Consider the following 12026-nt stretch of genomic DNA (forward strand, 5'->3'; position numbering starts at 1 on the left):
TTCCACCTTTTTAAAATTCCATATTTACTCAAATCCAAGATGAGATTTTTTCTAGGAAACTTCCACACTTTTTAATATTGGATTTGAAGATACTTGAGAAATACTTAGGTTACAAAATAACAATAATCTAAAAATATGGCTTGATGGTCTTATCTATGTTTGAATTCAGTGTTTTACAATTAAGCTTGAGTTTTATTCAAAGTTTTGGAACCTGTGCATTTTAGGCCAAATTATGTTATCCTTTTTGTATTGTTGAACACTTAAGCAAATAATGATCTTGTTATTAAAGCCAATGGGACTAATCACTTTGGTTAAGTGTAAACATTTGTGGGGGGACATTCTATCACAATAAAAATGGCCACCCAATCTAACTTAGTTCACCCAGGTGTGGACCTTACACTTAGACCCAGTCGCAGTGATCAGAAATAAATCTAAACTGGTAACAGTACAGATGTTTTGCACATACACCATAACAGTACAGAAATTTTGTGCATAGACCGGTCTAAAAATGGTGGAACCCAGTCTAAGATAGACATCGATTGATGTACACCCAAACTTAATTGATTTTGGTTAGATTGGTCAATTGATCTTGAGTACAATTACCTGCACAGCCCCAGGACTGGGAAAGCCCAGCCACTGGCCCATGTGCCAGGGCTGAACTCTTCTTACCTGCCCCCCTGACACCAGGCTACTTTTAGCCCTCTGGTCCCTTGCCCCGCCCATGTGGATCAGTCAGCCAAAAACAGAAGAAGAACTGTGGAACTGCCAAAGTACCTAGGCTTTGGAAATGATCTCATATTATGAAAAAAAAAAAAAAAAGAAAAGAAAAAAGATGAGTATATATGATCTCTTCAGTAGAAGATGTAAAAAAAACACCAGTTGTAAAACCCTAATTTTCTTTCTTGAACAAACTCCCAATCTCTATGATGAAGAATGCATCAAACTGAACAAAAGTATCAGTCAAAACCAATAGGTGTCCAAAACTAAACGAATGATATGTTTCATGGAAGGAGGTGTTTTTCTGCAAAGAATTCTGTTCCACAGTCACAATTCTGAGAGTCAGAATCTTCAGCAGCCCCAACTTTAAGTAGCTTATGCACAGTAGAACTGGGCATATGGCTATGTAGCTTGTGAAAAGTAATAAGCATCTAGCTTGTCTCATTTATCAGTTCACTGGAGAGAGCAAGCATGAATCTCTGACCAGTAGTAGTGGGAAGACAGAAATTTATGGACATGCTGAACACCCTGCTGAAGAGCATGTAACACTGAAGAACTGGGCATCTTTACCCATGCTCTTATGTGTGTGGGAGGCATTTTAATTAGAGTGACTCCAAGAAGCCACTGTAATTAAAAAGCCCATGGCATCTCATGTATTCAGCATCCCACACTTCAACATGGAGTTGGGGGCGCTTTAGCTAAAGCTCATCAAAGTGCCTATGCTGCCATTTTGAAACATGGGGACACTGAATACATGTGACACCATGTGACATGTGACACCAAGGCTTCAATTTAATTGAGGCCAGCAGACTAAATTTAATTAGACTGGATTAATCATAGGCAGTGGAAGGCTGGGGCTAATGGGGTTTAGCCCTCCCCCCCCAAATGCATGACAGTGGGTAGGGCCACAGGGCAGCCAGGGCTCAGGCTCCAGGCAGCAGCAGGATGTGTGTGTGTGGGGAGGGGGGTGCACAGAGACACAGACATGCAGCTGCAGCTTGCAGTGGCATGCCCAGCAGCATGTAGAGTACTGCCCATCACAGCAGATAAGTCTGTCGTGGGGAAGGGGCATTGGGCGGAGCTTAAGGGAGGGAATGGGGCAGAGGGAGGAGCAGGGGCTGGGGTGAATGGGACCCTGGGGCCAGGGCAGTCATGGGATGCTTGGAGCCCAGGCGACTCATCTAAGGACATGCCCACCACTGCACGCACCTTGTCACAGTGCCCCCTGGATCTGTGTGCAGGGCAGAGGAAGGCTGAAAAATAAGGTTGTCAAAGATGGGCATAGATTGAATATTCAGCCAGATTATCTGAGTGATCTAGCTAAAGATCAATACAGGTGGCAGTCAGTTTCAGTGAAGCTATGTCCTTTGGGGATTTGCCTTGATGATTATACTAGGATAACTGTGTCCTCTGTATCAAAGGGGGGGGAAAAAAATCACATTTCTAAACATAACAGTTGTGCACATAAAAATACTGTGCATAGATTCATTTACAAGACAGACTTTTAATAAGAATTAAACCCAAGACCCTCAAAGGAAGTTCAGCATCTCCCCTAATACATTTACTGATCATGGCTTAAGTCTCTTTTGGATATGGCATGCAGTTCTGAAGCAATTTTAAACAGTACCCAGTGTTAGATGGATAACACAAGCAGAAGTGGGGTGGGAGGATGCAAGATAAACAGTGGAACCATTCTTATTTGCTTTGTAAATAGCATTGTTCACACATCCCGGGCCTGGCTATTGTGGGGAGATTAGTAGACGTTATGCTAAAGATAGACTTTTGATTTGGAGAGACTTCTGTCACTGCCCAGAATCTGGCACATTTAATCAAAAACTGAAGTAATGTGTTAAATACTATATATCAGTCTAAACTTGATAGTTATGTTCCTATTAAAGCATGTAGAACACTTTCAGAATAAAGCCTATGGATTCTATTGGCATGTTTTCTCTGCTCTCCTTGGTTAAGACAGATAGACAGACAGGAAGCAAGGAAGGAAGGAAAAGAATAGTTGTGGAGTGCATAAAACAGAAAAAGAGGGTTGTGGTAAATTGCATACCTACAGGATAACAATGTCAAACTTTATTTGTATATAAGTCTAGATTACCTTGGTGTGGAGAATAGTATAAGTGATAATGACAGGGAGTGAAAGGAAGCCCTTTTTCCTCAGCATAATAGAAAAGGGAGATAAATCAATCTTCACAAACATTTGATTCTTCTCTGCCTCCTAGAAATGTTCTTGTTCCTAAAAATAAAATCCTAATGTGATCTGAGTATCTTTATAAGTAAATGGATACAGTTTGAATTTGTTAACTGTTCCCTAAGGCCATCTACTGATGTTCAAAAAGCCCAAAGAGGAATCAATCTAAGATGTGTGGTTTTCTGTAAGGTGCCTAGTTTAGACTGGAGTGAACAGAACACACATTTCCCTTTGGCAGAGGTAGTCATGCAGGCTGCCTGTCCTGGCCGAGGCCTACAAGTTGGGGACGCTTCTGTATGTCTCTCAGCATACCCTGTGGCTGTAGGACATGGGCAAGCATACCCCCAACCCCCTGCCAAATCACTATGGACCCTCCCCGATGCCCAGACCTATGCTTCCAGAAAAGCCCTAGAACATGTGCCCTCCATTGTGAATTGTAAGTGCTTCTATGTCCTTCCTGTCCACACCCTGCCATTGTGTCCTGTCATCTGTGCTTAAGCACAGAGACCCAGGAGCTGTGACATTTCTTGCTTGTTGCCCTGTGAAACTCTCACTGGAGGTAGTGGGACATCATGTGCACCCATCTGGATCTGATGGGGCAGCTGGTCACTATGGGGCATGACTTCATGCCCCTGATCCAGCAGCTGGATGTTCCATGTGAGTCCACCTGCCATACCCTGCATCCACCAAGCGTCCTGGGCTAGGTCACTGACTTTCGTGTGGCTGAGAAGGATGAGGCCACCCAGGATGCCATAGACACTTGGGAGCTCTGGCACCACCTCCAGACCATTGAGCACAGATTCTGGGCCTGCATCATGAGCAGTGACTGGTGGAAACAAATCATCCTGGACACCCAGGATGATGAAAAGTGGGTCCAGAACTTCCACATGCCCCAGGCCACTTTCATGGACATTTTCACACAGCTGACCTCCCACATCACATGTGAGGATATCAGCATATAGACACCTTTCACTCCAGAGAGTGGGTGGCCATTTCCACCATGAAGCTGGCAATGACCACCCACCTAGCAGTCTCCACTTCATCCACATCTTCACTGGCTGGGCAGGCAGCACCCATAATGCATGCATCTTCTGCAACTCCCTGCTTCCTGAGATGATGGAGAATGAGAGCTATGCTCCCAGGGTCCATGATTTAATCATTGGTGCTGTCATTATCCCTTCCCTCATCACTGGGGACCCAGGCTATCCCATCCTGTCCTGGCTTGTCATAGAACAGCTGAACTGTACTGGAAGAAACACTTCAACTACTGCCTGAACAGGTGCCACATGACATGGCACCTTCAGCTGTCTCAAGGTGCACTGGTGGGCTGTCAGCATGCACCTTGAGGTGGACAACAACCTGCCATGACTCATTGTTGCTGCATGTGTCCTCTACAACATCTGAGACACTGGGGGGAGATTTTTTGAAGCCTGAACAGAGGAGGCACAGAGAGTGGACTAGGCATGGCAGGTCTTGCATACACAGAGTGAAACCCCTGCTGATATTGGGAGCACTGGCCCCATGCAGTGGCAGACAGTCTGGATCCATGGAACCCTCGCCAGCTGCCTCATCTTTGAGAATCAAGAGCCCTCTCCAGATAAGTAGAGCTGGAGGTCTTTGAGTGCTCACACCCTGGCATGGGGCCATGGGTCTTCTGGCCTAGGCTTCTTTGGCTCTGCATCCTGGTCAGTGCTACCCACAGCCCAGGCTGCCATACATTGAGATGCAAGGGGAATGTGGCATGATGAACTGACACCCATGGATGAGTTTGTGATCACCACCATTACTGATGTGATGCTGAACCTGTGACCTGACCCTAGAAGAAGTTTCTCAGATCCCAGCTACCTAAGAAAAGTCCTCACTACCATTGACTTTCCAGCACCATTCTTCTATTTTTAACATTCCAGGATGGCATAGGGGTGGGAGTGACTTTGATTTCAGGAGCTGGGGTGATTGGGGGGGATGCATCTAGGACGAGAATGGGACCACAATTGTAGGAGGTGGGTGCAGGGGTTGCCTTGAGGGGTTGTTGTGGTGACAGCCTACCCATGGTCTTTCCCCAGGGACTGGATCAGAGGGGAGGAGGGAAGTGGGGAAAGCCTCTCCAGGTGCACAACTTGGGAGTCATCTTGGCAGTGGGGTATCTGATATAACAGTTCCCATGTGGGATTCATGCCATCACACCTGTGCTTTCTTGGACTGGGAGGGAGGGAGGGAGGGAGAGGGGCTGTTTGGCAAGGGTGATTTTTTTTCATTCCTGCTGTACTGCAGTTTCAGTGGTTCTTAGACAGCTGTGTGTTATCTCCTGTCCCTGATCTCAGTGTCCTCCCTGCCATCATGGCCCATTGTTCTGCCAACCAGGGCAGGTCACTGAGCACCAACACTTGTACCTATTTTGTAATTTGTCTTCAGAGGCACTAAATTCTTTTAGTGCCTTTCCATGAGTACAAGGAGGCAGTGGGGGAGAGCGGGGAGGGTTCAGCACCAGTGCTCTGGCCACCTGGAAGGATGCTCTGCTTCTTTTGTTAGAATCATGGTACCACAAAACATAGGGTTGGAAAGGACCTCAGGAGGTCAACTAGTCTAACCCCCTGCTGGGCATGTGGGAGTCTGGGGGGCTGTATTCGAGCATGGGGTCATGGGGGTCTCTGGCTGAGTGTGCAGGAGCTAGGGCTGGGGTCTGAGGAGCTGTGCCTGAGTTTGGAGCCAAGGGGGTCCCTGACTGGGTATATGAGAGCCAGGGTCAGGTTCCATGGGGCTGTTTTGAAGCATGGGGGTTCTCCTAGGTTAAGTGTCAAGTCTGTGTATACATCACAGGATGCTTTGTGATGGGGTGGAGGGGCATAGCCTGGGGACTCAGGTGCCCAAGTCCCAAGGCTCTTGTAGGGAAAATAGATACCTCTCTTCACTCCACTGCTTCCCCAGTGGGGCTGGGGAGAGGGATAGTGCTAGATCAGCTCTGGGAGAGCTCAGGGGCAGGGCCCACTGGATGCTCAGCCAGAGAAGCTGAGAGCAGGCTGAGTGTAAATGCGCCTCCCTGCAAGGGAGGGGTAGCAGGGGTCACAAACGAGGCTAGGATGCTGGAAACAGCAATCTAACTTGAATCAATAGGGAATGGATACAGAAGTTCAATGCACCAGTGTAACCTAGATCAATCTGATTTGAGTGTTCCTCAAACTAGGTCTATCTTAGACCACTTGCACCATTTTTAGACTGGTCTATGTGCACAGTTCTTTAGTACAATTACACTTTAGATCTATTCCTGATCACTTAGACAAGCCTAAGTGTAATGTCTTTACATGGCCTAAATGAAAGCAAGAATCAAGTGAATTTGACAAAGAATTATAGAGTATCAGTGATAAATTCTGATGGTTGAAAGTGTCTATTACTCACACTGCAGTTCTGTTGTTAAAATCATAAATTCAGAAGACATTTTTAAAATTGTTCTTACAGTTTTTCTTGTTCATATAAATCTTTTCTTACCGGCTCCCACAAGATTTATATTTGACATCAAATATTTCTCAATGAAGGCAAAAATTAATAAAAAGGGAAAGCACCAGCATTGTTTAATGCTGAGAAAAATCCAGCTCAAACTATGAAAAGGGGGAAAAAAAACAACTTGTCTTGTAACTGCTGACAACTACAAATGATAGGTTAATAACCAAGTAGTATGAAATTACCACATGGTATCATACTCAGCTTTAAAAAAACGTTCTTTAATTTTTGCTAAAATGTTTAGGCTGAAATTAAAAGTATTCCATGTCTTTATACATTGATGACTGTCAATCATCTGTCATTTCTGTTGTCATCACCAAATTCTCCTAGAAAAATTTTCAATAATATATTATTCAAATATAATTTGATGCAGTGCTTTTAACAATCTATGACTTTTTCCCCTTAATAAGTGGGATATCATAATTCAGATAATACTTTTAGTTGAAGAAAAGATGTTAGGAAAGACAAATAAACTAAAATAATCTGGCTTAAAAAAAATTAACAAGCAGAAACTGATTTTTTTTCTGGCCAGCTTCTGCCACTGTTGTGGAAAACAGTTGGAATTAAAATTATTTTTGTAGAGTAATGCCCTGTGCATTTGACAAAAGGCACATTCAGAATTAGATGCTTATTTCACTGTTGGTAACTTGAAAATGATAATATAAGTAAATGCTACACAGAGGGCTTAGTTTCATCCTCACTTTCATTCCATGAAATCAGTGAGACTACCTGAGCTCAATAAATCAGTGTGATGTTTGATCAAAAGCCTTTAAAGAGACTTTCCTGAACATTTTGATGAAAAACTATTTTTGTTTTGAAATTGTACAGCTATTTTGGGGCTGATTCTTTTCCTGATGGTCCTAAAAAAATACTCTCAGCAGTACAGTATCTCTCCTCATATATATATATTCCTGTTAGCATACTGTGTATGTAAGAATTAGAGGGAAAAAACCAAACTTCATTAGTCTTCTGATAGATTTCACAGAGGCCACTGATAGATATTAAAAGGAAGTTATAATGGGATGCAATGCATGATCCAACAACAGTGTTTCCTGCAATGCCACACATGCAATGGGAGGAGGTGTGATTGTTGGATCAGACATCAGATCCCATCACACCATGATCCTGGGCTCCTCCTACACTGTCAATCTTCACCTCCTATGGCTGGGAGCCCTCTCAGTTGATTGGAAATCCCAGCCCTATGGGTGCACCTTGCGCTCCCACAGTGTGTCCCCATGGCTGAAAGCTCTGATCAGCTGATGGAGCTCCCTGCTGTGGAAGTTCAGGGTGCCCCACCATGGCTGGAAGCTCTGCTCACCAATGGGGCTCCCAGCCATGGGGAGAGCAGAAACTGGGGGCAGGGAGTGACTAGCAGAGACTGCAGGCATGGGGCAGAGGTGGCAGGGGGGCAGGCACAAGCAGGGGGCAAGTTGTTAGACCTCCTCACAACACCTGTCTCTCCACTGTCTACCTTCCAATAATTGGATTCTATACATGGAAAATTATAACAGATATATAAATTTTCCATGTATATAATCTAATTATTGGGGATCATCTTAAATTCAGGTTATCTTAGATTTGAGTAAATACAGACTCTTCATGCTTTCTCCACTCTGTCCCTTAGTGAAGAAACATACTGCATCAACTGGCATGGATGATTCATCTTCCACTTTCTTATCTTGCAAATACTTCCTTAAGACCCACTTTTGCATTGAAACTTATGAGGGATCAATCAGCTAATAATTGTCTAGAATGAGTAAAGCTGATTTTACTTATTTTTTATGTAAGTTATCTGTTTTGATCTTTTGCAGAATAAATTATATACTGTGGGATAGAAGAATATCTGTATTTAAAATAGCAGGACCAAAGTGCTTGCTTGAGGCCCCTAGTTGTTACCAAAATACAAATAAATAGTGATAATAAAATAATGATCTTCTCAGTTAGAACCTGGTGATCTCTGTTGTGATTGGAATTTATTTATTTTTTGGTGGTTCAATAAAGTTTACAAAAAGCGAATTACTCATAAAAGTTCATCATCTTTGTTCTCAGAACAAGAAAATCATTTCTGCCAAATCTGTGTAAATGGAGAGGAAAATGGCTCTGTGCCAATATAGTGACAGACGGCTTGCAAACAGATGGGAGAAAATTGCTGTTTATGGACTTTTGCCCTAGAAAGAAAAGGTGGGGAACTGGAGAGTGAAAATGCTCTCAAGTGAGTGATACTTTGCTAATATCATATCTAAATAGCTTGTCCTGTGCAGTCAGGAATTTATAATTTTTTAAAAAAAAATTATAAATCACAATATTGCCAAATAGCCAAAAGTAACTGATACAGGCATGTAGCTGTCTTATAATTTCTTAGAAGAGGTTGGACAGCCACTGGCTGGGCATGATATAGGCATAACTAAGCCTATGATCAACTAAAGGTATTTCCCATGCTTCTGGGCTTTGCTGGTTGCCTTTCCCCTACCTCCCCCCTTTCTACTGTGTGTCAGGGTTTTAAGCCTTCCTCAGAAGCGTTGGGTGTTGTCTGCATCCAAAGCTGGGGATTTTGACTGGTGTATGCCAAAGCTCCTGGTACGACTACAGGCACAGGTTATTGGCTAGAAGATCTTGCCCCTTCACTCAGGGTGAGACTGATCACCCTGTTCAGGGTCAGGAAAGAATTTTTCCCCAGGGTCAGATTGGTATGGATTATGGGAGTTTTTGTCTTCCTTTGTAATTGGGGGAGTGGCCCTCTACCTGGGATCTCTTGAGCATAGATTAACAGCCTTTTAAAGAAACAGAACACTGGCTGTTGTGGTTCCCTGCTTTACCTATGACAGCTTAGGGTGTTACGTCTTGTGTCAGGGCAGATGGTAGTTGTATGAAGAGTTTAGATTATGGATTGTATAGGATGGTTTGGATAGGGATGTTACTGCTTCAGGCATGGGGTTGAACTAGATGACCCGTGGAAGTCCTTTCTAGATATGATTTCCTGAGGACTGTGATTTGAACACCACTTTACTTTGGACGCTGAAAGGTCATGTAAACATTTCTAATATATTTTTATTGTTCTAACAATCTAATTGAAAAGATGGCACCCCAGAATCTGGATGATAGCCGGTTTTATATTAGAAATATGTTAGTAAACAAATCACTTTCCTCCCTATTTTACTTTCACTTGCAGCTGAAAATATTTTAAAGAATGAAAATTACACTTTGGAGTCAGAAAGTATACAGTTTCTTTTTTTTTTCTCTACAGCAGTATCATGTAATGTTATATTGAAGATTGTGGCATTGTCATGCCTAAAACTAAGTGGTAAAATACAGTTTAAGAGATATTGTGCCAAATACTGTATTTGGATGTGAATATGGACAGATATAGGCTGTGGGTGTGGGAGCAGAAACTGGTGCTGCAGGGGTGGCTGTATCCCAGGTCTCAGCTTCCTTCCCATCTCCATCCCCTCCCTCCCCCCAGTCCAGGATGGGCAGATAATACTGCAGGAGCAAAAGCCAGAGCCTTTTTTTAAGTTCCTGAATCAGGTAAGAGGTAAGAAAGAGTGGGTGCAGTTGTGGCACTGCACCTTTTTGGATTGACCTTTGGTTGTGAATATATTTCTTGAAGTTTTGGGACTGCAAAGGTGTAATTAGAAATGGTGGTCTTCTTGCATTCCTAGGGTATTTATACATGTGCTCTGGGAGTGGGGGGTGGCTCTTGGAACTGATCTAATTAAAGTGCCAAGAGTCTCACATGTATCAGAGCCCCCCCCCCCCGCACCACCACTTTTCAGTGTGTTCTGATTAATCAAGTCTGCTCCAAAATGCTCTAATTACAGCGCATTGGAGTAGCCTCCCAGCATGCGTATAGGCACCCCTAATACGATGTAGTGTCCCACAAGAAACCCATATGACTTTGGGTCCATGCTTTCACCAAAGACTTCTCTACATTGATCAAAAGGAATGTCAAGGTCAGCCCCTAATAATAATGATGGCACGTCACAAACCTATTCATGGGGAACCACCCCAAACCCTGAGTTTCCCCCACTGTGCTGCTACTTGCCCCAAGAAGCAGACTAAGTTTGCTCTGCAATAACTCCTTACCCAAGCCAGCTTCAGCTTCATTGCCCTTACACTGGACTCCACAGTAAGGGAATCTCTGGCAGTCCTAGGTGGCCTCCCCTTTCAGCTGTGAAAGAAATTATAGTCCCTTCTTTCTACAGAAGGGGCTATCATGGAATATCATTTGGCCAGAAATCACTCTTTCTGGATGCAATCAGCAAAAGGATTTATCACTTAGTAGAAAAGAATTATACAAGCAAAACTGACCATAGATTTGGAGACAGAAAAACAAAACAAGTAAAGTTTCTTAACTCTTATCTAGCTATACCCTAGCCATCCTGAAAGCACCAGTATATCCAGAACTCAGCCTTCCTGATGGTTCTGTCAGTGCTGGCTGCTGGGTTTATTGAAACTACAAAGCCTGAGATCCAAAAGACAAAGCATAATTCTCTAAATCATTTCCAACCAGCCCACTGCCATTCTCATGAGTCACTAGAATTGTTCAGGAAGTTCTCATCTCCTTGAGACACCTGCAGCCCCTCTGGCTAAAGGGCCATTTTTTCCTCATTTGTCTCTACTGTGGAAAGACCCCACTGCAGGCAGACAATACCCTGGGGAACCCAACATGATAATATCTCCTTCCTGTGTCTGGGAATGGAAGTTGTCTTTAAGTAGGCAAGCCTTTGTTGTTTGGCCTGAACCATGTCCAAAATTATGATGATATACATAGGTAGCATAATATATTCTATAAAGCAACAAGAACCTTAGGACACATAACATTTAAGATGTAGTTAATGGTGTAATAAAACAAAGAATAAACCATCAAGTTATTACTTAAAAAATGTGTAATAACTTTGTGGCTGGTTTCCATCACACCATTAATTGTATGTGTGACCAGGCTGGGGCTCCCAACTGTGGGGTGTGCCGCTGAGGCTGGCAGCCATCAGCTGATGGGGCTTCCAGCTATGGGGGCATGCATGCCCCCACAAGACTGCGAGTCCAGATCAGCTGGCAGGTTCCACTTACGGGAGTATGTAGTGCACCCCCAATGCTGGGAACCCTGTCAGCTGAGGGGGTTTCCAGTTGCAGAAGCTTGCTACTTGCCAATGAAGGGGGAGTCTGGGATCATGATCTTGGGCTTTCCCCACATTGGCAATAAGGTGTGATGGGATCTGATGCTTAATCCCACAATCATAGTGTGGCAGGGACGCAACCTAGGGGTGCTGTGACCTCCCGCTAGCGTCCCCTGGCTACCGTGTCAAGCCGGTATCAATTCACCCTCACCAATCTCGCCCACCATGTCTTTGATGTTTTAAATGTTTAGGGGAGGCTGCCTTTTCTATCTGCTTTGACATGGTGCCTTGATGTAACCTAGCCAATGCTCTGTCTAGATGCCCCGGTGCATTCTAGCCTTAGGGGCTGCATGCAAGTCCTACCATCACCCGCACTGGGGCCTGTCTCCCGCGCTCGCGCCGCCCGCACTGGGGCCTTCTACAATTGGGGCTCAGGCGGCCTCGGCCTTACCTGGCCCCTCCAGACCCTCTTTCCAGGTCCTACACCCCACTGGGGCTTC

Source organism: Gavialis gangeticus, unplaced genomic scaffold (assembly GCF_001723915.1).
Source record: "Gavialis gangeticus isolate Ggan-Ray unplaced genomic scaffold, GavGan_comp1, whole genome shotgun sequence".
NCBI classification, from domain to species: Eukaryota; Metazoa; Chordata; order Crocodylia; family Gavialidae; genus Gavialis; species Gavialis gangeticus.